The sequence below is a fragment of the Rhopalosiphum maidis genome, chromosome 4 (assembly GCF_003676215.2).
Source record: "Rhopalosiphum maidis isolate BTI-1 chromosome 4, ASM367621v3, whole genome shotgun sequence".
NCBI classification, from domain to species: domain Eukaryota; kingdom Metazoa; phylum Arthropoda; class Insecta; order Hemiptera; family Aphididae; genus Rhopalosiphum; species Rhopalosiphum maidis.
The window spans coordinates 9,222,880-9,250,745 of NC_040880.1; the positions used below are offsets into that span (position 1 = coordinate 9,222,880).

The window sequence follows — 27,866 nt, forward strand, 5'->3', positions numbered from 1 at the left end:
TTTAGCAGTATTTTTTTAAGTATCGACAACAATGTTTATCCTCGATTTCAAAGCTTTTAAAATAGTATACTACATGTGATTTTTTTTGTACAGAAATTTAAAAACTCAAAATATAAATGCACAAATTATTTTTTAAAACAAAAAATAAGATATTATTTTATAATTTATTTGTTTATAATACATTTGAAGTACAATCAAAATTTATATTAATAAGTTAAATAAATAATATTTTGTTAAATTATTAAAGATGTTACTTAAATGGACGTTAATTCTCTTAAAATTAAAAAGAATAATTAAAATGACATCACTATTTTTTTCTCAGATTAATATAATAAATGGTTTAAGTTTTATTTATGTCCATTTTTGACCTTAATATTAAATGTAACACTTTCAATTTTATATAGAGTGTTTTCAGGAAAAAATAGATCAAACTATTAACAAGTCCGTTTTACACTTAAAACCTTAAAGTAAGGAAACTCTCTCTGGAAAAATAAGATTTTATCAATGTTCATTTATGTTGTATCTTATATGTAAATGAGTTTTTTAGAAATGTCCTTTATGGTAGTGGGTCTGAATAGAAAAAGGTTAAGTAATAAACGCTGTTGTTTTTAAAAGTATCTTTGAATCTTTTCCATAGGGACTTAGACAAAAGTCTTTTTTTTTAATTGAAAACAAAAATGTATGCTTATATAATAAAGTAACGTATTTGATTGACTTCATTGTATTAAGTATTATTATTTAAAGCACTTTTTAAAAACAATAAATCAAAGTAACAATTCTAATATTGTTCAATATTCAATACATTTATTTATAAGCAAAGTTTAAAATTGTTTAAGTTAAAGATTATGTAAAATGTAATAAAATAACGTTTATTTTCTTACATTAAATCCCAATAGTTATAACTATATAAAAAACCCATAAACATATATCGTTTTATTTATTTAAAATAGTGTTCCTAATTAAATAAACTATTATTTTATAAGACAAAACACATACACTAATAAATAACTTCACAATGTATTATTATTTTCATAATAAATATATTCTCAATATTTGTCTTTGTCAAAAATTATGACAGAACATTTTCAAAGAAACGATTTTTCATAAAATACGTTTAGTTTGTTCTATTCAATATTCGTATACATGGATAATGCTGTCAGGAATGACTAATGAAAAACAAATAGTGGTCATCTCTTATCCGTAAATAAACAAATAAAAACACCTATTATCACTAGATGAAAAATAAATAAAAACGATTTATTATATTTTAAATGTTTAAAATTCCTATTTTTTAATTATATTTACTTCGTAATCTCATATGATTTAAAATTAATTATTCGCTATAATAATCGTTTTCTTTATTATTGTATAATATAATTTGAATTATTATATAAAAAAAATAGTATAACAAATAATTATATAATTAATTATCATTAAGATTGATCAACTTTATATCGACAATGAAACCTACCATAGAAACTCGATTTCAAATAATCACTAATTCATTGTATTCAATGGTGAATTCTAATAATAAAAAAATCTTCTAGGTAAGGTAGAGTTAATTTTTTATAAAATATCTGTATATAGATAAAGATAAATAAAATATCGATTCAATTTAGATCAAAAAATAGGTAACTTAAATTGTTTTTTATAATATTATTAACAAAAACACCGGGAAAATCGCTTTACGGTATATTAGGTTTTGAGTGAATTTTTTCATTGATTATGTTACTATAATATATGTATTTAATTTAAATTCAATAATATAGCATGGTATACGAAAAGTCATTTAAGCGGAACTCGTATGTCAGTCACTAACTTAAAGGATATTTTATAATACATTTATATAATATTATAAGGAATTAATTTATCTCTCAGCACTAAAGTATATTTATCAAATATACTTCAAAAACATCACACATAATATATAATATTAATAATTATCATACTATTATCATTAACTTAAAATTAAGTATCTGCTATCCATTAATTATAAATACAGTTTAAATAAGTTCATGTTGTAAATAGTTTATTAAAATATAAAATAAGTCTAAATAATTTTTACTAATAATTTTGATTAATTTTTGATAATATTGTAAATAACACAATCATTGCTCCATAAAAGATTTAAAATAAATATTATCAATATCTAAATATTATAGGTAAATATTATTATTTCATAAATAACTGATTAACTCAAATTCATCCCATAAGACTTAATCATAGAAAATTGTATCATTAATGCTATTTACTATTTATACATTATAAATAGTAAACGAAATCTAACGTTGTACACAATATACACACTAAATACTAATTTAGCAAGATACATACTACTTCAACTACATTTGTATTGTTCACTTAGAATACAGACGTTAACTATACAATCTATGATTTTCACATATTGATAATTTTTCATTTATTGATGAATGTACGTGTATTTTATTCATATTATTTTGATGTTAGATGTAAAACGATTTAAGAATAGTTGTGTTATCTTTAATTATTTCATAAAAATTAAAACCGGTTTATGAATGTATAATTATTATTATTATTATTATTATTATTGTTATTATTTTATCTAAATACAGTTTTTTTCATCTAAGGTAAATATTATAGTTGATAAAAAAAACCTATCTAGGTAATATTAATCGTTTTTGAATATCTTAAAAAATGTATCTAGATAATATCTCCAATATTGGATAAATTTGTGTAGTAACTCTTATCTATGGTTTATAATAGGTAATTTCAGTGTTAAATCAATTACCACTCCATTAATTTATTTGATGTTATGACGGCTCAACTACTATTATACAATTACTATTGTAAACAGAAATCATTGTACCAATATATATATATATATATATAGTTAAAATAATGTTATTCATACAATTATACCAACACATTTTTTATTGAATTGTCTGTTTGGACTTAAATTTAGGAATGCGATTTAGCGACTTACTAATCCGATTGGGAATATGAAATTCATGTATACAACCATCCTTAAATACAAATTTTCCTAGAATAGTAGTCATCAAAAACTGAAAAATAATGACCGAGATAAAAATAAATTAGCACCTAAATAAAAAGTAATCTCTTGTGACTTACGCACTTCAAAAACAAAATACATCCAGTGAACTAAAACATCAAAATGTCCAGGACTCTGACATTTTATTAATCGAATGCGTTCCTATATTGTATATATAATATTACCATACACACTTGACTTATGTGATATATTTTGTGTATTTATTTCAACTAAATATTTATACTTAGTTTAATATATTTATTTTGAATTTATTTACTTAGATCTTTTATCAAGATTTTGTCAAATATTAACAGAAACTAACAAAATATATACGTAGGTAGTGAATAATAATCATATTAAACAACTGTAAACATATTTGGAAAATAGATTAAAAAAAAAAAAACAGCTCAATGTACTTGTAGAATATTATTATTAAATATTACTTAAGTATATTTGTTTAAAAATAACAAATATTAAAATATAATAACTGAATATTAATAAAGTTTGAAGTATGTTTGAATATTATACAAAAGTACAGATGTGTAACTATTCACAAAACCAATAACATTTTGAACAAAATATATTTAACTGTATACATATTTGAATTTATTTATTATATTTTAAGATTTTATATTAAAAAACATTATATTGAATTTTAACATAAATAAGATAGTTCAAGTTTAATTAATTTACCTTAATTGTTGGAGTTTATATTTTAATATCGACTAACCAATAATGTAGTCAATATTATTTTATTCACTAAAAAAATATGATAGAATCTATATAATATATTATAATAAATAATTTATATAAAATAAATAATTCAAAAAAATTTTTTGATTCAATTATAAATCATTGTAGATAATTTGACTATTTTAAATTATTTTCATATTATATTACTCTTTGAAATATATAATTTGATCATTTTATTTATAAATTTATGTATACACATTTTTAAAATATAAATAATTAATTACATACATAAGTAATAAGTTTACGAAATAATATATAATGTACGCAAAGTTGATGTAATATTATGTACAGTTAGAAGAATTTTTTATTATTTAATAAAAAAACCAAACATAAAATGAAATAATATTCGTTTTATCATACCCACTGTACATATTCTGAAATGTATGTATTCTATTATTTGTGTGTTCATTAAACTTTTTATAGTTATCAAGTCGTTATAAACTTAATATAATGTATTTATAATATTCTAAATTCTATATTTTTTTTTGAAACTTTTAAGTAGAGTTATTGATGTGGTTATTACAGATTATTGGTTGTAATTTGTGTATTAGGCGCATTATATATGTATATACTCAAATTATATTTATTTATTTTAACAAAACAAATATTCAAAAACTATGTACAATATTTCTTAAGATTTTACTTCATTATAATGCAATTTTAACAAGTTACGTGAGAATCGAACCACGACAAAAAGTTTAGAGCAAAGACATACTTACATACATACATACATACACATACTTGGACTATTTTTTTAACTCGATCTGTTCATGATTATTTTTAAAATCCTATAATTCATCTCAGCTATTGAAATAGTATTCTGGATCACGCAACCATTTTATTCTTTTTTTCACAATACTTTTATCGTCGAATTTTGTAAGGATCTTCGTGCGTGTTACATATCATGTTAATCACCTTTGAACTATAGATAAAACGTATTATTTTTTTTGTATCCATGAACCTTTCCTTAAATTATGTAAACTAAAACACGTGATATATTTTATGGTTTCGACCGGACCCCATATCAGAAGCTTTTAAGTTAAACGAAGTCAGACGAATAACACATCAGTAGGATCTGTGACTATAAGTGACTTGCCCATTTCGAAGTGTTCTACTGATATAATGACTTTACCTAAGTTCATATTATTATACATTTTTCTACGCAATCACAGTAGTTTGTTGGTTAGATATTTTTGGAAAAATATGTATTTTATTATGATTTTCATAAACGGCAAGGACAAGTATTATATAAACACAATTTCATATAATAAGAACTTTTTGTATAATATGGACATTATGATATCAGCTATTAGACGTTTTAATTGTAATTCATATTTTGTTTATTTCAATTGCATATATTACGTATTAATGTATTATGATTGGTTTTCAGTGTTTTCACATTAAATCATTATTATATTTTAATAAATATATTATTTTTTTGAATACTGAAATCATTTTTATGTACGTACCGTAAATATACTCGTTAAACTAATACAGTGGTATTGATAATATTAAAAAATAATAGAGGGAACGCTTATAATGGAAACCCCAAATTGAACTAACTCCATTCTTTACACGGAGTGTATATCTCTTGCCAAATTCTGGTTTAAATATCTATTGAGTATTAAAGAGTTTTGGATAATAGTCATGAGGTGAGAGTTTAAGTGAAAATTCAGTTTTGAGTGATATAATGATATTACATCTCTGTAGTTTTGCAAACTATTTTTATATTTGTGTTTGAATGAAAAGATGCATATGCAATTAACCACATACCATACATACACATTTTCTATTAGTAAAAGAAAATAATAATGGTATATATTGTTTGTTTTATTTTTTAGTGATTTAAATCTTCGATATTTTTATGGTACATATATTATTCATACGTTCAGCATAATTCTTCGAACAGAACCAATTATATTTTTACTCTAAATTATTCGTGTATTGATAGAAATTTTCGTCTTTAATATTATTTAAATATATAAACCATCACTTTAATTCAAATTTATAAAACAATTATTTTATTACTTTCCATAAATATTTATTTTATAGTTGGATATAATAAAAGTTTTAAATAATGCTATAAAAGCTTAATTTATTATTAGGTGTTTAAAATTTAATGACACTTTATACTGCGTATGTGTATATATACTGACTATTTTAAAACCAATTCGATAGTTTTAGCCAATAATATTGCTATACACTTATTTTTATTACGATTAAGTCTTGTAGGCATTTTTTGTGTATATTTCTTGAGTGGAAATGTTTTAAGCGTGCTATTTTTTTAAGATTTAGAATATAGTCAAAAGCTATTGATTTTATAACGACGGATTTTTTAATCGGCACGTTTTAGAGTAGTATATAATTCGTAGTATCGTGTTGTATTAATACAAAAAAAACATATATCAATATATTAAGTCAACATTACATTATTCTATCATTTTTAAAATAAAAATATAGCAAATAAAATATAAAAAGTATACACAATCAGCTTACATATATTACAAATCATTTAGATTTATTAAAAATAACGTTATATTGTTGATTATAGAAAAATACTAACCAATCTAAGATCTAAGAACAAAACTGTTCTCAACTACCACAAGTGTACTTACTATTTTAATCATTTATGGGGTTGACTGGAATTTACTTTTTATATATTATAATACTATACAATCTCAAGTATAGGGCTGGTGCAAAGAGTTGTGAAACAATACAATTTTAGTATGCTCGTCAAATTGTGTATTCCTTTTATCATATTAAAAATATAAAGCACGTGTTTTACAAGCACTTAACAGGAGACACAGGTCAACTATTAACTACAATATTATACTTTATTTTTATGTACCTAAAGAATTTGGATAATTTATGTGATCAAAAAACTCGAAAATTGTTTCATAATCAGTTTTATTGTTATTGGCACACATCATAAAATTATGATATGCTAATAATTCAATGTATAGCATAAAACTATAAACTTTATGGGTTTTTTCCTGATTGATAAATATTTATATACATCTTATATTAATAGAAGACGCGGAAAAGTAATGTTTTCGTCTTTATGTAGGCGTGGATCAAAATAGTTTAGGAACCCGTGTCTCAAGTTATTAAAACCGCGTATTCATGGACTCAATCTATTCGTAATAATATGATAGTATTTATACTATACAGTGAAAACTAATACACCTGCCAACTTAAATTTGTAATAGCACAAACGTAACTGACAAGTGTTATGACTGTAATTTTTAAATAAGTGCAATAAACTACATAGAACAATATCGATACGAATGGTGTCCATAATATTTTTAAACTAGAAAATAAACGAGCTTAATAGTATTCTAATTGCGATTGAAATTATTTTATTAAAAGTATTTTTTAAGTTTTTAACTTAAAGTTATTTAAATAATGATAATAATAACAATTTTCCACTGGAAAAAAATTGATCTACCGACCACCTGCTTTATTTTAGTTTTTCCATTTTTATTCACCATTTTGTACCAAGAAATGTAAAATATTGTAGTATACGATATTAAGTTTGATGTGCAATCAAAAATTGTAAATTGTACAATTTAAAATAATGAATCGTGGTCCATTTATTTTAATAAGTGGTATTAATACATATACTTGTATATAATGCTCAACGCATATTTAATACATTTAAGTGTTGAACGCCATAGTAATTGCTATTACCAATAATTATTAATTAAATGAATAAAATATGTATTTATTATAATAATTGTATATGTGCATTATTTTTTAATTATTCTAAGCCCAATAAAAAATCATACATAGTAATATTGATTTTATTTTTAAGTTTTATTATATTTTACATATCGTAATGTATTTATACATTTATTTTATTAAAAATCAAATAAAACATCACCGATTTTAGCTGTTAGAATATAGATAAGATAAAAAGATGAACATACAGGTTATATTATTTTTATACATAATGAGTAGAATAAAAAAAAAACAAATTGGGTGAATTATTGAAAAGGCATCAAATTTGTGATATAATGAAGTACAAATTTATTTTTTATAATCATGAATTAGGTATATGGTTTTTTTTATTTCATTTTTAATCTGTATCATAGTGCACTATAAGAACTTGTAATAAGTGATATTACAATAAATTAATTTATGGTTTCTTATGTTTCAAATAAATTTCAAAATGTATTGTATCTGATTACGACATTAAAATACAACTCTAAAGATTGACTCTAATTTATTATTACCTTATTGAAGTGCAATATAATACAATTATAGTCATGTACACTAAATTATTTATGTGTGTTATATATATTTACAACTTAAAATACTACAATTTTCACTCTTGATATAAGTACATTAAATAATGTGATTGAGTACAAAATAATACCTTTATTGTTTATTCAAATAATATTATGACCCTATAACCTTGTACGTACACTACGAAAAAGTAAAGTTGTTATCGATAGAATAACATAGTTTGTTCAAATAATTTGCCAGTGTGCCATACTACACTGAATACATTAACATTTAATATTTATTAACAAAACATATTACATAATGCTATTTATTCTTTGTGTTGTTCCTTTAACCTAGATTTTTATTATTTTTATAATAGTTCATTTATAAATATGACATCCTCTTATGTTTATAATTTCATAAAAAAATCAACAGAGTATTGAGAAATATTAAACCATGGCTTAAATTAAAAAAAAAAAAATATTTTTAAGTTTTCAGTTGTTTATATTTTATAAAATTTTAATGTTTAACATTATTTTACTTCCTAATATTATTTGATTTTTTTTTTATTTTAATGTTTTTAACTTTTTTTTTTAATTGTTCGTTCTAAGTTGAACGTTATTTTACAATGCAAAAAAAAGACAAAATTCCAAATTTGTCTTTGATCAATTATATTGGCATTTTTAGCACAATTCTACAATGTGTCATTAATAAAATTTATTGGACTATTGGCTTGCTTCAATTATGCTAAAATAAAATGTTAGCATTAGAATTGATAAATACCCAAGAGTTAAATTAAGTATTTATAATCTATTAAGGTATAAAGTAATATTTATTAATTTAACTAAACTTATTTAGTACTAATTTATTTATTGTCTACTATATGCACTACAAAACAAATTTTTGTAGTATACATGAAATGGAAAAATTTGTGGTTAATAAATTATAATTTAAGAGACATTTTTTAATTTTAAAAGTGCTTTTGTTCATTGTGGCATTAACCCCCCCCCCCCCCCCGAAATATCAAGAACAAAAAATAAATTACCTGGCTTACTAATGAATAGTATGATATTTACGATATTTACGAACATTTTTACAATCCCCCCCACGAATTTTTTCCTGTCTTCATGCCTGTAGGTAGGTATACAAAATAATAGTAAATTAATCGAATATATTTGAAATTTTCAAAATTACTATTAAATAAATTATGAGAAATCAATTAAACTAAGAATATTTTAAACATATTAATTTTATGTAATATTTCATTCAAATATATTATTATAAACGGCCTAATTCTGTTTTTCGATTTAATTGAAGAAGTGGCGGTGTGGCTAAAATATGACATTATTTATCATTTAAAAAGTAATAAAATGTATTACAACATTAAAAGGTATATATTACACACGTTAAAACTATACAATCTTTATTAAATTTTTTTCTATAAAAATTTAAAATAAACTTTTATTAGTAATAACTAATTATATTATTACGGTCATTGGAAAAATAACCCACGGTAATAGTGTAGCTAAATAGCCTATCCAAGACGCCGCGTGTTCGTTATTATTTTATTTATTTATTACTTATAACAAAGCAGGTAAGTATACAAAGTCGTAATATATTTACAAAATGATTATTTTTCGAAGTTAAATTATTAACAAAACAAATATTACAATAACTATATTATTTAAATGCTAAAAATATATGGGTATCTACATTTAATGGGATATCAAAGAAAATATATAATAATGGCATTATAATATATCTTAATGTTCATCATTTATTTTCCCGTATTAGAATAAAAAATCTAAGCCGCTTGTCAAAAAATTAAGCAATTCATTATATAAAAAAATTAAAATATCCACACATTTTCCAAATCATATTTTTTTAATATATTATTGATATATAATATGAAGCAATTATTTGAATACTTTTTTAAATAGTCAGTGATTATCTTGTTGTTCTAACCATAGTATATAAGCGTGTTTTATAATATGTTTCGTCTTTTTCCTTAGTAAAGGCTAAAAATTCTACATCGATGAATTCATATTTCCAAAACTATTAAACATTTAAACTATATTAACTTGCAAATTTAGTTCTAAGTCTTGAAAACTAACAACCTTATAAAGCCGACACATTCTCATAAAATATAAATAAAAATGTTTACTCAATACTTTTTAAAAAAGATATTAAGAATATAATTGTTGACATTTTATTTTTCAAATACTGTAATAAAATTATTTTTACTTTGTTATCTGCAATGTGGTTAGAGATTTACTGCATTAAACTATAACTTTGCAAAAATTACTAGACGAACCGCATGATAAAATATATACTGTTTATATTTTTTCATGATTGAATTATTGAAATTGTATCACATTGCGTTTACATTGAATTTAATTAAATACATATTTTGTTAACAACAAAATTGTTGTTTCTGTTTTCTACAAATAATCATACTTTTTGTTCATTTCAACGTAGACTTGTAGACGCGCGTGCAATCTCCTAGATCCTCCGAGAATACATAATTTAATTTCATATTTGATTGCTTTTCGATACGGTTTACGCCTCGAAGGGATTATGTAAGGACAAATTCGAATTAATGAATTGTTACCGAGTTATAGATATAATATATTAAGATCAAACACCTTGACAGTTATTCCACTTTTACAAATGTACATAATGATTAACAAATTTGATTTACATGGTAAAAGAAAATTGTATCACTGAATACAATTTATGCCTTATTTTTATAGTATGCAGTTATAATAAAGTTCACGATAAAATGTGTAAAAATAAGAATATATTATGCTCATTTTTTGTGAATTTTTATTCATATATTATTATTATGTACATTTATAGAATTCAAAAAGGCGACATATGTGTTTGAATGGCTGTGGTGGTAAAAAAAGTAAATATTATAAAACTGCAAAACACAATTTATGTTATTAAACTATTGACCTTTCTAAAAATAAAAAATAAAAAAACTTAACATGATTTTACATAAGGACGCAAAAAAACAATACAATTCTCCTTCTATTCATAGAGTCTCGTGAAAAATAAAGACTACTATATTGTTAGGAATACACGAATATTCGTTATTCAACTTTTATAATTTGTTTTTATTATAAGGTATATAAATAAATTATAATTATGTGAAAATCTTCTTTAAAAATAAGAAATACATACATTGATTTTATATAATTATTTGTTATACATATAGATATTACAATAAGCTTCTTATACGAATTAGATAATTTAAGTTAAAATAAATAATAAATTAATACATTATTTAAATATAGTGTAAACAAATGTTTGTCCTCCCAAAATTTTTATTTATTTTAATTATTTTTGGGATTAATTAATTATTTTAGTTTTACTAAAAAAAAAAAAAATAGAAAAGAAAAATACACTAGCCAAAACTGTTCTACCAATAAATTATTAATACCTAGTAATAATATAAATAAAAGTAATATATTTTTACTTTGAAGTTATATTACAGTGTCTACATTGTCATTAATATAATTCTCTATGAATTATTTGATACTTACTATTAGATCAGAAATAAAATCTAAAAATATCTTTAACAGGTATTTATTTTTTCTGCGGAAAAACTACTGACAGTATGTTTGAAAAATGTTACATCTGTACTTCTGTACACGATTCTTAATTGCCAATGATTATCATTGCTTTTCCAATTTTAAATTAATGATCTCTATTCTGCACTGCACCAAAATGTGAAAAGCAAGACGATAATTTCACACTAAACACACACACACACATATATATATATATATATTATCCTGCTTATATTTTTCTAAATAGATTGATTTTACCCTCATAAATTATAAGTCACGTAGATACTTGTTTTCAACACAAACATTAATTAGCAATATAGTTGATACGTGCAACTAAAATCAAGTGGTTTGAATTACGCCTTTATTTTTGTCAATTTCAGTATTCTGTTGATTTGAACTGAATGATCAGTTAGTAGCTAAAATTCTCCATTTTTTCCCCTTAGTTTTTAATAATACAAAATATAAAAATGTTTGTTTCTTTAATGAATCAAAGGAGTTGTCGGTTTTTAGTTGCATAGTTTTTTTTTTTTTTTTTTTATCAAAATGTCAAAATATTTTTATCTAAAACTTAAACATTTTTAAATAAATTACCAAAATAAGCCGATTTTTATTCAGCAATGATTCTAAGAATAATTTATTTGTACTGAATTCCCCGTGGTGATTCGCAGTTTTTATTGAATTGTTTTAAAAATTATCAAATAAAATATTGTATTGAGTATCCAACCCTTGTTTCTAAATTATATACTTGGTCAAGTTCTTGATACAAATATTTTATATAATATATTGTGCTCAAATGGGGTCACGCATGACACCCTCCTGCATTTTAAATTGTGTATTATAGGTACATGGCTGGTTGATGGAGCTGTCGTGTCAAGTACTTGGGTTGCAAGTTAAGTGTCATTTGCTTCTGGCATTCTATATTCACTTCAACTATTAGAAGGTGAAATACATGAAGACAGAATGCTGACATGTTACGTCAGTGGTGTAAAAAGAGTTTGCTATGCCTACAATAATTGTAACGTATTTTTAGCATTTATGCACAAACGGCGAGCAGACGGATATGATGTATCAATAGTACACGCGGTACACCACATTATTTTTTGGCGTGAAAGACCAATAAATCATTTCAAAATAACATTCCTTGTTTTTGGCACGGGAACTTCAATAGTATAATTTAACATTCAAAAATAAATTATTATAATATATAATAAATATTCACTATCTAATAGTTATTCTACGAGTATAATTTAAAAATTGAAATAGAAAAATAATTTTGGATAAATTAGAAACTAAATTAATTTCATACATCGTTATTAATTATTCTAAATCGTCATTTTTATAATAAATTATACGAAACAACTTGATATTTTGAAAAAAAAAAATAAAGTTATAAATGTAAAACCAATATTATTAGTATTGTAATATTGTCAATTATTTTTTTTCTATTGTTTTAGTATGATTAGATTTAAATTAAAACTTAAGCATTTAACTTTTCAAAAAAAAATAATAAAATAATAAAAACTAAAAAAAATTGATTTTACAAAAAAAAAAAAAATTAGAAAAAAAGTTTTGTCCTAAATGCCTTGTTTAATAAGCTAATAAAACAATTTTTGTAAAAGTATTAAAATTGTATGAAAAAAATCATTATAATAAAATCTATACTACAGATGTGTGTTTTAAATGTTTCTACAAAGAAAACATACATTTTTAGAATTATAGTGTTGAAAACTCATATTATTCTAGAATAATATAGCATATTAAATGTATTTTAACAAAAACGTACAAAGAACTGAAGATAAAAATCACATTGTTTATATTTAAATTAAACCGATACAAATTACAGAATATACACACAATACTAATAACAGTCTAGAAAGTACCTACTAAAAATGCAAAGACCGAGGTGATTTCAAATCTCATCTCGTTTTGCTCATTTTAGTGCCATAAATTTTGTTAAGTAAACATTTTAGTTTAAAATATAATTCAGATTATCACAATTTATGTAAAATTATTTAAAGTTAAGTATAAACTACCATATGTGATGTATTAACAATATTTAGATAAGAATTTCTGTGCAAAATATAAAAACCATTTTAGGTGTCCTCCGTCATAAAAATGATAAGTGATAACAAATAATAGAAGTATTCAATCTAAATGTAGCGAGAACTATTTTGGTTCAATAATAATTATACAATTTTTATTCCTTAAGAACGTTTGACTAGAAACGAATAACGATACAAGTACCTATAATAGATTACAATATAATATTGGTAAATCTATCGCTGAATTTTAAAGTTTAAGTATTTGCATGAAATTACAGTAATCTATTAAGTAATGTTACATTAAGAAATATTAATTATGCAATACAAAATTAAGTATATTTGTTTTATGTAGGTACATCAAGAAAATAATTAAATTGTAATAATATGAAATTAAAAAAAAAAAATCACGAAAATAAAATAGAAAAAAATGTAATTGTAAATTAAAACAATTTTTCTTTTATGTGTACATTTTATGTTTTATAGATAATACACAAACTATCTGTTAAAATATATATGTATTAAAAAATTAAATACACGTTCTTTGAACAACTAAAAACAATTTATCATCATATTTCAAAAATGGTTTAAAATAAAGTTCTGTTTGTTACCAACTTTGATCATAAATTTAGCTGGTTTCTGAAATTTTCTCACAAAAAAGTGTTAAGTTAATTATTAATTATATTATGTTATAGTCTATAATACAGTTTGTTTTAAACAACTTATAAGCATATAAAGTTAATCAAATTAAATTATTCATTTATAAGTCCTTATTATTTGATTTATTCATATCTAGTAACAGACATAATATATCTGATTTCAGAAATAAATGCCATACAAATCATATGATTAAATATCTCATTTAGTTTTGAATAATATACAAATACTTAAAAATTAAGTTCAATTAAATAATTTAGTTTGTTATAAAATTAATTTTCATTCGATTTTATTCACATAGGTGAAGTTAAAAATTAATATACATTTTATTCATAACTTGATTTATTAATTGATACTTATAATTCAACAATCTAATAACACATAATAATTGTAACTATAAGCCACCGCCAAAACCTTTAAAAGGGTGTTGAATCTTAAACTCATGTGATCATAAAATTAATTATTAAAATATTGCACTATGTTGATCATATACTATTTTAATGCTATATAAATAATATTAATTCATATAATATACATAGCTATGTACAAAACATTAGTTGATTCAGACCATTTTATAGGTACCTTAATAAAATGTAAAGGTCTAATTGACGGTTAACTTTGTGTATTATTCCACTTTGACATAAAACTAATGTATAATAATACGTTTATGAAATAACTGTGAAATTGAACTATAACATAACATTATAACATCCATTTATACAGAAGTATAAACACACTCAGGATATTGATTAAAAATGAAAACACTTAACATTTAAAACCGGATAGAAAAAAAGAAGCCAAATGAGTATTTGTGAAAACACACAAACCAATGTTAAATATGAATACTATTTTTATTTTTATCTGAATACTTAAATATTTTAAAGTATATACAAAATAATAACAAAGTATTAATATTTTGTCATAATTGTACTCAATAACCAAATAGGTATTAAAAGTATATAATCGTTTTTTTTTTTTTTTTTTACTGTTTACTTAAACATTTCGGCAATCGATAAAATCATAAATTCAGGTTAAACTATAATAATATGCCCGTGTCCGTACAAATAAAGTAGATCTAATTTAATTAATATTTGAACTTAAACTTAATACGATTATCATAAAAACAGAAATTAAATTTAAAATCCAAGCATTATTAAATGTAATTGTATTAACCATTAAACATTTTTTTTTTATAAAACTATTATAATGGTTTATTGAAAATGTCACTTATTTATAACTCGTTAGTTAATGTATAATACATTAATATGTCAAAGACATAATAAATATATTTTACTAAATAAGTATGTACCTTATAAATTATTTTATGACAAACTGTTTTAATGGATAAAACCTAAAGTTTTAATGAAACTTTAAGTCTACCTTAGGGCCCGGGGGCTATTTAAAAGACTACATATGCATTATTAATGTTTGAACAGGCAATTTTAAAATCTAAGTGGAGTGATAAAAATATTGGTTTTACAATGATATGTTGTTTTTTTTATGTCTAAAGAATCTGTATAAATCGTAATTTATCAACCTTGAAACAAGTTTTTGAAGATCAAAATTTGGATCATCTTAGAACTTTTAAAAATAATCAAAAAAAAAAAAAATATATTATAAACTAGATTTTGACAATATCAATTTTCTTTTTCGGTTGTAATAAAAAAAAAAAAAGGTAAAACTATAGAAAATTGAAATTTTGTATACATTTTTATTTACGAGCATCATAAAATAAAATTCTTATGAGATATTTAAGCTATTTATAGACATTTCATATTTTATTTTTGAGTAAAATAATTTTAAAATATGATTCAAGATTTCATACAAGTTTATCTTACAGCAGTTAAAATGGATGAATTCATGTTTGCGATTAATTGTATAAGCATTTGATTTTCAGGTTTTCAAAAGATTGAAATTCTTTGCAAATAATTATCTAATTTGTTATCTAAGGTTTGCAAATATAGTATGTACAAGGTTTCTCATAAATGTTTATTATATGAGTTAGTAAAAAATTTAGGCGAAAGCCCCATTAATTTTTTATAAAGGTTTGAATTAAAAACATTTACAAAAATTCTCAAATTGTGTATTATGTAAAAACATAGTCTGACAAGTTGTCTTTATCCAGAATCACTTTTCATCTTATAACATGGTTTATCATTGAATTAAAGCCATGAAATATTTTTTACATAATTTTATGATATTAAAGTTATTGATTAAAATACGGTTTAATGAGGTTTAAATCACAAGATCAATAATAATATATTCAAGCGATGTAATAGTTGTAATTATAACGCTGTAGGTATTTTTTATTAGCTTGGATATCATGTCACATTATTACCAATTTTAAACCTAGTAAAAATTGCATTCGATAATATTCAATTACAAAAATTCTTAGTTTGAATTTTTATACATGATTTTTAACAATATTATTCTGATTCACTATTAATATCAAAAGATCCAAAATAATTAAAAGTCTAACAAATTGAAAGCTATATACATATATTTTATCCCAAAATAAATTATTTACTACTATTATAAACTGTATATGAAAAAAACCAATTTCATCAAATTAAACATTAAAGGTTCAATAAAGCTAACTTTATATCACATAATCTGTATGATCAAAATATTTATTTTATATCAAAAAATCAAACGTTAAAATCGTATTATATAAATTATATTTGAGAAACCACTGATACTAATTATTTGTTTAGAAAATCCACAAGATGGTCAGAATAACCGTGTGTTCAGGTAGAAGTCTATCCGCATGAAATATCACACTTGGATACTCGGCGAACAATCAAAAGGCAAAATATACGAATGCTATCGTCTGCGTGTATTTCTGCCAGTATACGTACGATTTGAATCATATGAACAGTTAAATTTAAAAAAAATAAATAAATAAAACATTTCACTACAGTAGAAGTTTATTACTTCAACAACACCAACAACAAAAAACTACCGGACTACAATAAAACACTTCCAAAACTACTTAAAAATCTTTCGAAGATGGTATCTATGATCGATCGTATGTACATAGTATTATGTATTTATATGCATAATATTTTACTTTATTTTTCTTAGCTAAATATAATTATATAATAATTACTATGATATTAAGTAAAGCATAGATAAAAATATTATTGAGCGATGTTGTATAACATACTTTACAGTGGTCTAAATTTGAAATATTACGTCCGCCAGAAAAAAATGTGAAATATAGGTATACATTCGGACATTACTATAATTTAACTATTGCAATCAAACGTCTTCCATATGTAACTATCGTAAAACTAATTTGAACTTATTTACTGTGCCAGTATGCCTAACATAGATGTATATAAAAATATTTATAAATACTACACAACACAATAAACTCATGTTTAACTCTTTTTTTATATTATTTATTGATATTCGTTACCTGAAGCTTTAAATAGTTCAATAATTGCTTATTGACACATAATATTAGTTTATTAGTATTATTGTTTAATACAATTTTATTTTTTTATTTTTATTTTTAATAATTTTAAAATTTTACTAAGTATGATATTTGCTTCTAATTTTTATGTAAGTTTTCTAAGATTATTAAGTTCCAAATAATAACAACAGATAATCGTGCATTATTCACTATAATTTTCAAACACAAAGGTTATATTTTTCATTAAATGTATTATAGAGTTTTGTGGCTTATAAATAACTGAGCATTTTATTATTTGGCTCGATTTTAAGCGAAATAATGCACTGTGTGATAAAAAAAACTGACAAAAACTAAAATTATTTTACTGGATGTATAATAATATGTACATTATTCATGTCAACTAAACAATGTTCATATTTTCTGACAGACAATAAAAAATAAACTTTTAATTTTTATATTAAATCCACATATTATGTAAACATGCTAAACTTTAACCATATACATATTTCTTTAACTTTATTCAAAAATCAATTTAAAAAAAAAGTATAATAAATATTTTATGTACCGGCATTTGGATTTAGTATAGTATTTAGAAATAAAAATAATATTTATTAATTATACTCCATTTTATATATTTTAAAGCTTGTAATGAAATAAGTTAATGTAATAATTGTAGTGAAATCATTGTGAAATAATCACAGTGTCTATTTTATGTATAGAAAATATTGTCATCTTAAATATTTACGTGATAAACAATAATTATATGTCTACTACACCAGTTGCGCTTTAGTTATCTGTGTGATAATGTCTTTTTCTTTCTTTATGTATTGTTTAGATAGTATTTCAAAGGGGAGATGAGAATAGATCAAACACAATATATATCTAGTGTGTCACAAAATCGTATGAAAAACATAGAGAAAAGTTTCTTTACTGTAACTCTAATGTCGTATATCGAAGTGCTTACATATATGTAGTTATTTCGTGACATACAAAGATGTTTGGCAATGATCCGTAAATAAACATACCGATTGGAAATATTGAAATATTATTGAATGAATATTTTGACAGCTTGGCAAAATCCCAAAAATTATATACACTGTAGGCAAAATTTTATAAAAAAAAAAAAATGCCACATACTAATTACGTACACAGTAATCATGAAAAAGTTAAATACGTAAATAAAAAAAAACTAGTAAGTTTTAGAAAATTTTTTTTTTTTATATTTTTTTTATAGTTTTTTTATTAATCTTCAGTTTAGTATAAAATCAACATGATAAATTTGAGAATATTATATTAAACAATATGATATGATATTATTAAATTAAATGATACATTATTAATTGATGTTGTCAGTTTGAATGACGTGGTCAGTTTTGAAAATAGAGTGAACGTGTTTTATTAACATAGTTTGTTCTTTTTTATTTAAAATGTATAAGTAAGTATTATCCTTTAAGAATATAATATAGTTGCGATTTAACTTGTGAACTAAATAATATATACTTCTTTTATTTTAAGACTGTGAGTGTCCATGATGTAGAGGTATTTTTACTAGATACTAAAAACCTGACCCTAATTTACCGTATAGTCTTATACTCACAGGGATCAATATATCATTATGAAAAATTGCCTGCAATACCAACATAAAAATGTATGATTTCAGTAATTTAAAATTAAAATCACTTTTTGAATACGCCTATCAAAATACATTAAATTGGATAGTTTCTAAAATCTAAAGTTATATCTAGATACATCGTTTCTAAATACTTGGACACTATTCTAAATACCTGTATAGTTAAGATGATTAATTATAATAGTAATTAGCACATCATATCAAAGTGACTCAAATCTACTGAATTAGAAAACATATCTACTAATATTATTAATTTTATAATTATACATGTGTTAGCTAATCTCATCAAGATTTGAGGCTATGAATAAACGAGAATCACTGGTTTGGAGAATACAATTAACTGTGCTAAAGTATTTAAAAGATTATTTTAAACAGTGGTGTAAAACGATTATTAAATACCTAACAGAAGATACAAGATAGGTATATACTATAATACGATATTATATAATATAATAATGTAATGATGATCCATGTCAGAATAAAATATAATATATAAGTAGTAAGAACTTACTATGTATAATATTATTAAGCTACTTTCATAAAGTAATACTATTACATTACTTTTAATTAAGTATAAACTGTATTTTATATTTTTATTATTCAAAATTATATTGTAAATGCCTACTTATATTATGCATAAATATACAATCCAACCACAAACGTTTTAGTTTTAGTAGCATTAAAGCTGCATGGTATTTAACCATGTTGATGGTGATATATAAGAAATCAATTTATACATGTCTTAAGTTCTTAGAAATTGCAATATAAAACAAATTGATTTTGATTTGATTAAAGTCTGAAGAATTTAGATAATTAAAAAAATAATAATTTAAAATGATTTTCATCTCATCAAGATTTCATAATTTAATTATTTTAATTTGTAGCTTGATTATTTTTCATCGAACAGCGTATTTGTCATTCTTAATTTAAATTTACCAACAATTTAATAATTAAAATTAGTTCATTAAAATTTGCAATAGTATATGTAGGTTTAATTAATTGCTTTATAATAAAATACACAAATTTGAATTATAATTAATTATTAGTAACTACTCGTTAGATAGATAGGTATTCGCTATTTTTCAATATTTCTGTACTAAAAACTTTATCGAAAGTCGTATTAAATTTTTACATTTAAATATAAAATATTTATTATTCTTAAAACTGCAATTAAATTATTTTAACTGTACGTATTCTTTTTAATAATATAGTGTTTATTAATAAATAATTACTACTAGGTTATCGTAAAATTATTACAGTAAAATAAAATTAATATAATTTTATTCATTATAAATTATTAAACATATTTTTATACGATCGTTGGAAAATGTATCATTATAATGTGTAATCGTAACCTCAAAATCTTCATTTGAATATAATAAGATAATAATAATCATATTTTTAAGAGTTTTTGCCGTAAATATTAAGATGGAGATAATATCCGAAAAATCTTATGAAATAAAAATTGAATTCAATAACAAAGCCCCAAAACCATTGTACTTTATATTTATCTTATTATACAATAATATATTTATTACCTATACGTTACGCATATTAAATATAACATATTATAGTTGTCATGGACTTGTATTATAATGTCGTATGTATGTAACTCGTTTTTTATTTTTTTTTCAGACTTACTCTTTTGATTCAATTATTTGATCTTTTGATGACGGAACTGTAAATACAAGATAACTTACCTACATCGACAAAAGTTTACAGCAGTGTACAATTAATTAATAACTTAATTCTACAATGCAATTTAATGAATTTAATATTAAACTTTTTCATTAAAAAGTGTAATAATATACCGTACTTATGATTTAAATATTAGTATGTAATAAATAAAGATATTTTTAATTTAATATTTATTTATTCTATTGTTAAAAATTTAAAATAATAATTGACAATTTATAATTATCAATGTTGTGTGTGATATTAATTGTAATATTGTTTTAAATATAAAAACAAAATTATCATCGACATGTACTATTAAATTAGTTTAATAATGAAATATTAAAATGTATATAGTGTACATTAATATTAAATTTTCACACATTTTAATTAATCCACAAGTGTCGTGAAAATTAATATGATTTCATTCATAGAAACTAATAACGTTAATCTAGTGAAATATATTATAAAATTTGCTTTTTATTGTGTCTAGTTCAGTGATCTGCATGGCCGCATGGGTGTAGAGTTTCATTTTTATTTAATTTAAATGTCTCAGAATCTTAAATTGTATATAAAATCTAATAAATATTACATTGTGTCAAGGGTTATTTTTTCATTTAATTTTTGACACAAATATCTAGACAAGTTTACCGCTGTGATAACTCGATGGTTTTTTTTTTAAATTTATTTCTCATTTCCAAATTGTATTATTTTATACTTGAAACGCGCTTTAAAATACCAGTATTTATTAAAAATATAATATATTATTATGTGAATTATAATGCAAGTTTTAAAATGGTTAATAACAAGTAACCGTATATATGTACAAGGGTACAACAAACATAGGTACCTATATGCATTACAGGTCTATTATAAATGAAAATTCGAATTTAATGACACACGTTGTACATAAATTAGTATGAAAAAACAGCATTTAGACATATTTATTTGCTACGGAGATAATTAGGACGATACCGGACGACTAAGTAAATGCTGTATTTAGTTATGCACCTAAATCTCTTAAGTCCATGCCATAATATTTATGTTAGAATATACTAGGAGTTCTTTACGCGATAAATTCAATTCGATATCCCAATAAAATCTATTGAAACGTTTTTATCTATTGAAAAGATAGTGTATAATAGTATAAACGTAATTTGTAAGAAATTCTTTCGGCAGTTTCTTTGCCGGAAAGATCGTCAAAAGCTAGACATACCAGAACCGAGTGCTTTCAGCGATATACCCGAAAAGCACACCACCATAATTATATATTTATTCGTTTTGTAAAATTCATGCTCCGAGGTACGTTTTCCCGCAACGTCTGACAGTAGAAACGCACGTCGTCTAGACGCCGCATTAAAAACACACCTTAAGGCATTTGACAGGAGTACGTAGCTTGAACAACGTTTACGATGACTGGAATGCGCAAACAGTAATTAAAATAAAATAATAACTGATAAGGTTTTACACGATCGGTATGTTTTGCTGAAATCCGACGGTTCAACACCGCAACGGGTGTTGTGAACGTATAACACGTATACCTCCGCCCTCCGCCCGAAACGGCAATAATATTATCCATAGCCGCTGTAATTGTTATGGGAAAGTCGTGTATAAAGGAATCGTGTACGACACAAAAGACCGAACAATATTCGCAGTTACGGCGGACAAAAGGATTTATTTCGGGCCGTACAGCCGGTCTGGGGTTCGACATTGTCGGCGAAATATCGCGGCGTGTGAACCGATAACGATACCCAGCTCGATACGGAGGTGCGAAACTTTGGTGTGACGAAAGAGGAGGGGGCGGACGGTGTTGGGGAATTGAATTTTTGGACGATTAGAATAATATTTCGACTTGTGCGTGGGATCCATACGGGCGTGTGTACGCGACGAGGGAGGTCGGGAAATTCGACACACCTGTTGATCCGACGGGATTTGGAAATGGTTTCGCGAGGGGGCAACGTCCGGACGGCGTACGTATACGCGCGCGATATGAACACGTGTGCCTATCGACGATATTATACCATCGCGCGACGATGCGCACCAGATCACTCACCTTATCGTATATCGTGTCTTCGCGGCGGAGTGTCACGCAGCGTAGTTATCCGGACACGGGCGGCACGCGAGACGGCGCGAGGAAAAATCGAACAGATTTTTGTTGACGGTCGAAACGACGTTGAGAAAAGAAAAAAAAAAAAAACGATTGCCGGACGGCGACGGCGTTGGCGAGGTCTGCGTCCCGCGGTCGCGTCCAGTGGTCGGTCGGTTTCCGCGCGCGGACGACGTTCGTGATTTCGGTTTTTCGCCGTCCGAGTCGCGGGGAGTGTGGTCCGCGTGTGCGTGCGATATATTTTTCCCGCGAAACCGACGCGGCGTGACGACGCCAACACCCGAACTACTGACGGCTACGTTCGGTGGCCGACACGCGGGTTTCGGCGGCGGCGGCGGCGGCGGCGGCGGACGGCGGTATAGAGAAACATCGTGTGAACGGGCGCGCGAGGGCCGGCGAGGGACGGAGAACGCTCGCGCGCGCGCGCGCCCGTTACGCCGACCGTCGGCGCGGCATGAATCGCCTGCAGACGGCGCGTACGCGGTCGGCGCGTACGGTCGTCGAAATCACTGGACGAAAACACGGCGGTTATGATAATATTATAACGACGACGATGGCATTGACATATTGACATATAATCGAATTATTATAATCAAATACCGTTCGCCAGTGAATGTCATAATATTATTGTTTTTATTTTGCCGAATTAAAACCACGAGACGACGCGAGACGGACACTGCTGTTGTTTGCTTCGTAGAGCCGATGGGTACTCGCCTCGTATGCGTCGTCATACGACCGATCGGCGTGTAACCGATTGTATCGCGTACCGTAAAGCTGTCCCGTCTTACGTCTGGCACCGGACGACCAATAGAACCAGAATATTATTATTATGAGAGAAATCAGAATAAAATAATCGTTGTTCATTGGTTGTTTGTTGTCCGCTATTATAAATCAAAACAAAAACTCCAGGTTAATGAAGGACATTGGACATTTTTTTTATTCCCGTGTAGTTGGGTATTTATAGCGACTTTTGGTGATTCAATCAAGTCAACCGGATACGTTTGTAAATAAAGCAAAATGTCCACATTCAATATTAATGACATTTATAATATCCTGAATTTTATTTTATTTTTTTTTTTTTAAATAATAACATCAGTTTGGTGGCAATATCACTTTGTGATTAGGTCACTGACCTTCTTGTCTCTAATCGTAACTTTATAAACTAAAATTAATTAAATAACACCAATAAAACCAAATTTAAAATTGGTAATGAAAAAATGCTATCCGCAACGATTATTTTTTAGTTTTAAATATTTTTCTCCGATCGGTTGTCGTGTCTATTATCCACTTTTCGTAACTGCTTAATCAACAAAACAAAAATGTATTTAATATGATAGTAAAAAACATTTATTTTATCGAAACAAAAAAAACTATTAAAATACATAAAATTTGTGCATATTCAATGTACATAAGTTCTGACATTTTGAAATTGTTAAATCTTAATATAATATCGGTGTTTATCGCGCCTTACCAGAGTAGAGTTAATAACTTCGATGGGATTAAACTATCACATTCTCGCGTCAATGTTTATTTGAAGAATACGGTCGTATAATGATAAAAAAAACTACATACTCATGCTATGCACTTATACATAACACTTGTATGGAATAAAATTACTCTTTTTATTTTTCGTAAATCATCTGTATTATTGGCTATAACAAAAGTTCAATTTATTTTGTTCCGCTTAAAAATACATTATTTTCAAAACGAATAAAATATTCGGAACGACGAAAATGAATTTATGACATTTGTTTTTACTGGCATTATTACTATTTGATGTTTTACCCGTGAATATAATATGTTTTGAGTTGGTTGGCCAAAATCACACGATTTCCTCGTTCAGTATAATCGATCAAAGCAGTTGTCGCATAATAAAACGACTGTTTATACATTGAAAGCTTTTTACTGAATAATTTTTGAATTGTCAAGTGTCAACGTGCGAAATCTTAGTTTTTTTTATAGCAACACTTATTTGATATGTTAACGATTTGCAATTATATATTTTGCTCAAAAAACATTTGGTTGTCATTAATAATGCTTTTTTAATCAGTACTCACTTTTTTCTGCAAATATGATTTATATTTAAAGTTTAATAATTATTTTCACTAATGTATTATTGATGCCAAAATGATTTTCAGTGCAATTATACCAGGAATTTATAAACCAATAACAACCAAGCTAAAACCCATATTATACATAAAATGTATAGATTTATATAAATATTAACCAATTAAATGAAAAATCATATCGAATTACGATAGTTGTAAGCGACTTTTGATCTAGAAAATAAATAGAGGATAAAAATTCAGTTATTATTTTATGTCAGCCTAATCATAGATTTACTTTTTAAATTATATTATTATCACTCATCTATTTAAATATTATATTGAATTATATAATTATATAATTAAAAGTAGATATAACCCTATAATTACATGAAATATAAAAAAACGTTCATATTTCCGAATTGAAAATGTAAAAAATGTGACTCAACATTTTTTTTTAAATTAAAATAGATCAATATAATCTATCAGTTATTTTATCTTTAATGAGATATTAATAATTTATCGATTTCGTTTTAACAATATTGTTTGTTGTTTTCAATGAAAAACAAATCATTACATAGGAACTTTTTGAGCAAGTCTTACTAAGCTCATGAAATGGGTTTCCATTAAATTAAATCCCATTCGTATTAAGTTCTAAGTTATCTCAATAAATCTGACATGCTTGTTGGAATCTCATTCCATACGTTCTATAGGTACCAGATTAAATTGACTCAGGATAATCATATTTGTATACTATCTAGTACTTACCTGTATATTATTATTTTAACTACCAGCTAAGTATAAAATGACCATAATAATTTTTGATAAATATTTAAAACAATAAAAATCAGAACAAAAATTATGTGTATACTGTATACGTCTTCATTATCTATGATAATATAAATAACTTCTAGACAAAATAAATTTAGAAATGAGGTAAAAAAAGAGGGAGAAAACCCAACCGAAATACTTATCAATGGTATTTAGCTAGCGAAGTTGTTTATCACATTAAAAGCATAGTATCTACAATTGGATTTGAGTTGTGGTATAATGATTTTTGGTAGGTTTACGTGAAGTAGCGCAGAGGACATGGCAATCGATTTATTTTCTGAATAATGAAATCTAATCCATTAATTAGATAATCTAATTCGAATAGGTACCTTATCAAAATTGTATATACGTACACTATGTATAACTATATTAACAAAATTATATTTTTATAAAAATAAGGAAATGTGCAATTTCATTTGATAGCTTCTTTCAAGAAAATAAAAGTTTAAAATTAAATATTTAGATGATCAAAATCTAATATTGCAGTTTAAAGTCTAAACTCTAATGACTATATATCATCAGTTTATATACCTTAAATATAGTTACAATAACTTCTTAATATTATTTCAACTATTTTATTCTGTTTTCTGTTTTTAAAATGAATTATTTTATAAATAATAAATGAACCATGAAATATTCATTAAAATTCTTAATTTATTCATGAAACAAAAGATCATTACCTATTTTTGCAATCTTTCAAAATATTTATTATTAATTTTACTATTGGTTTAATTTTCATAGTAGTCATTTTCGTAGTACTGTAAAAAGCAAAAAATCGTTTTTATAACGACATAAAATGACTTACCAAAAAACTACGACATCGGATTCCATGAAGATGAATATCGTGAATATTTTACGTATTATTCACTCAAGTGGTTTACCTATAATGGAGACTCATCCATCGACCATCATATACAAAATATTCATTTTTTAATATTCGACTTTTTACAAATCGAAATATAAGTACCTACATAACTACCTAAGTTATAATACGCCCGATAAAGTATAAAAAATATATTTATTTAATCCTTAGATTATTTATTTTAAAATATTTTTTATATCAATTGAACATATTTTTATATTACAAATATTGCTTGAGTAAACTTTAATTTATTTCTCTCTCTCTCTATTTATATATATATATATATATACATAATATTTTTAATAAACATAGGGATGAATGTGTCATTGAAAAATATTTCCATTTTTTTTCTATTTAATAGGCTAACGTTTTAATTTATGATTCTACTGTAGTAGTTAGTGTTATTTTATCAAATATTAAATTACTAATAATTTTAGTCAAAAAGAAAATGTATTAGAATTCATCAAAAAATTATTTTTTTAAATATTTTTTATGACACACATACTTTTTTTATAATAATGGAATATATGCATGATCTTATTTTATTTCCAATGTTAAACGTTTAAGAAAATGAACAGTACAAGAGCATTGAAATACAAAAAATAAACATACATTTGTTTTTTCAAAGTTAAATATCTTTATTACTTTTCTTAAAATAAACATTTTAAATTAAAACAAAAATACTTCTTTGAATTTTGACTTCAATTTGTAATGTTTTAATACATTTTTAAATAAGTAGTACGAATTTACCTAAAATTAAAAATGTATATTATAGGCTTGAACATGAGGAAAAAAAGCACCCATCATCACTTCTTTCAATTTATGAAGTTAAGGGGAGTAATTTATTATTGATTATTTAAAATAGCATGTGATCATTTACGTTTGAGATGACAGGAAAGATTGTCAGGTAATGTACGAGAGAAGAGTTTAGATATGGTGGTATTGGCTTGGCTAAAGGAGTTTTTATTAAATGTATTATAATGATAGGAAGTAAATATGGATATAGTTGGTATGTTGAAG

General features: G+C 24.4%; 1 protein-coding gene across 1 annotated transcript in view; it reads right to left on the minus strand.

Annotated features, from left to right (window-relative positions):
- The window catches only part of LOC113550088 (small conductance calcium-activated potassium channel protein), a 245,212-nt gene extending 222,013 nt beyond the window's left edge, over positions 1–23,199 (minus strand). The window contains exon 1 of the mRNA XM_026951714.1: positions 23,055–23,199. The gene's annotated coding sequence lies outside the window, so the exon portion shown is untranslated. The remainder of the gene's footprint in view (positions 1–23,054) is intronic.
- Between the last annotated feature and the right edge of the window lie 4,667 nt (positions 23,200–27,866).